This window comes from Rhinoderma darwinii, chromosome 2, assembly GCF_050947455.1.
Source record: "Rhinoderma darwinii isolate aRhiDar2 chromosome 2, aRhiDar2.hap1, whole genome shotgun sequence".
NCBI lineage: Eukaryota > Metazoa > Chordata > Amphibia > Anura > Rhinodermatidae > Rhinoderma > Rhinoderma darwinii.
The window spans coordinates 251,695,641-251,700,818 of record NC_134688.1 but is presented as its reverse complement, the minus strand read 5'-3'; the positions used below and the strand labels follow the sequence as shown (position 1 = coordinate 251,700,818).

At 40.4% G+C, this 5,178-nt stretch overlaps 1 protein-coding gene across 1 annotated transcript in view; it reads right to left on the bottom strand.

The window, feature by feature from the left end:
* The window catches only part of LOC142742899 (syncoilin-like), a 35,813-nt gene that overhangs the window by 1,019 nt on the left and 29,616 nt on the right, over positions 1-5,178 (bottom strand). The window lies entirely within an intron of this gene.

The window sequence follows — 5,178 nt, the reverse complement described above, 5'->3', positions numbered from 1 at the left end:
CTGTAAAAGAAACATTGATTACTAAATCAATTTCAAATGTATACATGAAGCTATATAGTAATCAAAATGCAGTGTAATTTGTTAGGCTGTTGTCCATTGGCCACTAGATGTCACTGCAACGCACCTTCACATTAACAAGAGCATATATTTCTATAGACACGCACACGCATACGCATGTGGACATTTGCCCGTCACATCTATGAGCTTTTTGGTCACCCCATTGGAAAACCAAAAACTTGAGGAAAGCCTTCCCAGAAGAGTGTGGAGTGTTTGGGAATAGATGCACAATTAGCCAAAAGAGCATTTGTGAGGTTCGACACTAATGTTGGGTGAGGTCTGACTCGCAATCTGCATTCTAGTTTATCCCTGTGTTGTTGGATGGGGCTGACTTCAGGGTTCTGCAGGCCAGTCAAAATCTTCCACACCAAATTTGTCATCCCAATGTCTTTTTATGGACCTTGCTTTGTGCACGGGCACAGCCATGCTGGAACAGGAACTGGCCTTCCACAAACTGTTGCCTCAAAGTTAGAAGCATAAATGTCCTTGTGTGCTTTAGCATCAATGTTTCCCTTTACTGGTGCCTAGCTCAAGCCCTAAAAAAAAAAACAGGGCACTTTGCATTCTGGTAAGTAGCAATATGGCACCCGCCAAACAGAATTGGTCATCAGACTGCTGGATGGTGAATCATGGTTAATCACTCCACAAAACACCATCACTTCAGATTCCAGTGGCGACATGCTTTACGCCACTCCAGCCAACACTTGGCACTGCGCATGGTGAGGTTGAGACTTGTGTGCAGCTGCTGTGACTACTAGTGAAGGTGGGTGTTTTAATATTTCTGTGACTGCTATAGCAAGAGTTGCTGCTGTGACTACAGTCCTGGCCAAAACTTTTGAGACTGACACAATAATTTTGGTTTTCACAAAGTTTGCTGCTTCAACTTTTATAGTGGCAATTTGCATAAAATCTAGATTTAGTTTTTTTTTCTTTTTCACATCATATACAAAATGATTTCACTACTTTTCATCTACAAAGTTACTTCACATTAAATACATAAAAAAATGCAAGTAATCACCTTTCCCTCCCTGCCCACCCCAACCCCCAAGGGATAAAAAAAAAAAAAATTATTATATTTTTTTTTTTTTTTTTCAACCAGCGTTCTTTGGTATAATGAGGTAACCTCAGATATTAGTTTCCCCATTACTGAGTCTTCATATTTTTACATTTAATACCCTTCAGATGGCTATATCTCAGAACCGCTGCTTTCCATCCCGGGGGCTTATTGGATGTCCATTTTATTTGTTTTTTTTCCCCCCATATCCTTTTCCTATCGATATATAAACTGCAACCTAATCTTTTTTGAGCGTTATTTCGATTTTATCCCAAGGCTAAATCCAAGTATATCCATAATTGGGCTGCGGTCTATCTAAACATTATAAATTCTATTTTATAACCGTATTCCAGTATCTTCTTCGCTTTGGGCAATTCCATATTAAGTGGATCAGATCTCCCTGCAGGCCCATACATCTTGGACAACTATCAGGTTCCCTATATCCCATCTCTTAATCTGGTCGGTGTATAATGAGCACTATGAATTATGAAGAGTTGAGAGGTCCTTTGAGAGAGGAATACAGATAAAGAAATACGGTTAACCACTGCTTCCTCTCTTTTCCCTACGTCCTCCCATTTATCCACTAGGGTTTCCCAATTCACTGCTTTTTCATTAATCGACTCCCCATAGATTTTTTTATTTTTTCTTATCCCTGACTGAGTTAAAGACTGCGTTAAAAAACAATTCTTTAACCCCTATTTTAGGCCCTAATGACCAAGCTAATTTTTCAGTTTTTCTATAGTCTCGTTCAGAGCTATAACTTTTTTTTATTTTTCCATCGACATAGCTGTATGAGGACTTTGTTTTTTGTGGCATTGGTTATACTTTTTTTATGGCACCATTTGGGGTACATATTATTTGAACAACATCTGGCAGGGGGGGGAATAGAGAAAAAACACTGAAATTCCGCCATTGTTGTATGCGTTTTAAATTGACGCCGATTACTGCGGCGTAAATAACACATTACTTTTATTCTATGGGTCGATACGATTACGACGATACAAGTTATGTATAGGTTTTTTTATGTTTTACAACTTCTGCACAATAAAAACAATTTTGAACTAAAATTATTTTGTTTTTGCATCGCCTCTTTCCAAGAGCCGTAATTTTTTTTTATTTGTCTCTCAATGTAGTGATTTTTTGGCCTTGTTTTTCGTGGCACGAGATGTAGTTTTGATTGATACTGTTTTGGGGTACATGGGATTTAACTGGTTCCCGACCGCTGGCTGTGCTTTTATGGCTAGCGGTCAGGGTCCTCCGAGCCATAGACTTTTTACAGCTCTGGTTTTAACTTGCTGCCCGAGCGATCGGGCAGCTGAATGTCTGGTCTCCGGCTGTCTGACTGCCGGGGACCCTGAGGAGAGGATAGAAGCAGCTTTCGCTGCTTCTGCCTTCTCTGATCACTTGTACACAGCGCTCAATGAAAGCTGTGTATAGGAATAGAGGCAGCAGTCGCGCCGCTGTCTCTATTCCTCCCGGTGTTCATGTGACTGGTCACGTGGTCGCCAGGTGCCGTTACTGACAGACTGCTACTGGGTCTTACTAGACCCAGCACAGCCCTATTAGTGACAATCGGCACTATGAGAGGGCTGATTTCACCTGTAACTGGGGCTACTGTTACAGTGGAAAAGCACGGTGTAAAAAAAATATAACGTTCCCCAAAGGTCGTTTTTTTTTTTAACCTTTTGAGGGACAGACCATAGTAATAAAAAAAATAAACGTAAAGTGCAAAAAAATTAATAATAAATACACACAAAATACCCACCCCAAAAAAATGTCCGGACCCAATTACCCTAATATAGACATGTAATATTAAAATTTACGGTAGACAATGACTATCACAAATAAAAGGTCTCTTTTAGGGTAAAACTGTTATTACTAAAAAAGAATAGCTAAAATTAGTAATAAAAATAAGCTTTTATAATTTTCAAGCTTTAAGAATAAAAATTCTAAAATCGCATAAAGGATGTGTATAAAAACGATAAAAAAAAAAAAAATTGTCTATGGAAAAAACATCGCAAAAATCACGTCGTTAGCCCAACAAATAAAAAAATTATAGCCATTAAACTAACGCGGGCTAAACGGTGTCTAGTCCTGAAGGCTCAAAATAACCCGGTCCTGAACTGGTTAACTTATGACTTTTTATTAGAGCAATTTTGCCATTGTTTGCGTTTTTTGTTAGTGTTCACCTTGTGTTTTAAATTACATATTAACTTTGTCATTATGGTTGCGGTGATACTTTGTGTCGTTTTATTTATTACACTTTTACTAAATAAAACCACTTTTTTTATTTTTATTTCATTTTACTTATTTTTTTAAAGTCTCACTAGGGGACTTTACTATGCGATCTTTAGATCGCTGCTATAATGCTTTGGTATACTCCGGCACATCCTAAAAGGCATATTCCCAGGGCAGAGCTGGGGGCTTTTATGAGGCTCCCTGCTGCCATGGCACCCCATTGGAGGCCTGCGATTGTATTTGCGGCCTGCCGATGGGTGGCAGAGGGAGCTCCCCCCCCATCCCTCTGTAAACAAGTTAAATGCTGCGGTCGCTGTTGGCCGGAACATTTAACATGTTAAACAGCCGCGATCTGAGTTAACTTCGATCGTGGCCGTTGGAGCAGAAGCCCGGCTGTCATCAGAAAACCGAGCCCTGGCTCCAGCCTGCACGGGACACTGAAAAGGCGAAGGCCTAGCCTAAGGACCCTTCGTGACCGCCGTGAAAAGGCGTATTGGTGGTCACTAAGGGACTTCTCACTCTTCACTTGTGTTCTGTTTTGAGTTTTAACTCCTTAACGCCGAAGGACGGATATATCCGTCCTCGGCAGCTGCTAGTTCGCGCAGGAGGACGGATATATCCGTCCTGTGATGGCGCGGGTACTGAGACTGTACCCACGCGATCAGCGGCAGGAGCACGGCTGTTATACACAGCCTGGCTCCTGCTGCAACTGCCGGAATCGAAGCGCGCGCCGATTCCGGCAGTTTAACCCATTAAATGCTGCTGTCAATAGTGACAGCGGCATTTAATGGGTTTGACAGAGGGGGAGCTCCCTCTGTCACCCCATCGGCGCCCCCGCAAACAAATCGCGGGTCGCCGTCGGGTTTCCATGACAGCCGGGGGTCTAACAAAGACCCCCAGGTCTGCCTTCAGCATCTGCCTGTTAGGCGATGCCGGAGGCATGACCTAACAGGTTGCCTGTCAGATTTACACTGACAGGCAATAATGCTTTGGTATACGAAGTATACCAAAGCATTATATATGCGATCGGCACATCGCATAGTGAAGTCCCCTGGTGGGACTAAAAAAAAAAAAATGTAAAACAGTTAAATAAAGTTTGTGAAAAAAATAAATAAAGAATTACAGTCAAAGTCAAATAAAACTACTTTTTTGGCCCAAAAAGTGGTTTTATTTAGTAAAAGTGTCAAAACAAATCACACATACACATATATGGTATCCCCGCGTTCGTAACAACTTGACCAATAAAATGCACATATTAATTAAACCGCCGGATGAACGGCGTCCAAAGAAAACGCAAAAAACAACGTCAAAATTCTCTCTTTTCTCCCATTCCCCCCATAAAAAAATAAAATAAAAGTTAATCTATAAGTCCTATGTACCCCAAAATAGTACTAATAAAAACTACATTGTCCCGCAAAAATCAAGCCCACATACGGCCACATCGACGGAAAAATAAAAACGTTACGTCTCTTGGAACGCGGCGATGCAAAAACAAGTAATTTTTTTCTAAAAGGGGTTTTATTGTGCAAACGTAGAAAAACATATAAAACCTTTACATATTTGGTATCCCCGAAATCGTGCCGAGCCGTAGAATAAAGTTAACATGTTATTTACGCTGCATAGTAAACGGCGTAAATTTATAACGTGAAAATTAATGCTGGAATAGCTGCTTATTTTCAATTCTCTCCTAAAATAAAGTTAATAAAAGTTAATCAATATATTATAAGCATCTAAAAATGGTACAATTACAAAATACATCTCGTCCCGCAAAAAACAAGCCCTTATACGGCTATGTCGGCAGAATAAAAAAAGAGTTACGACTCTTGGAA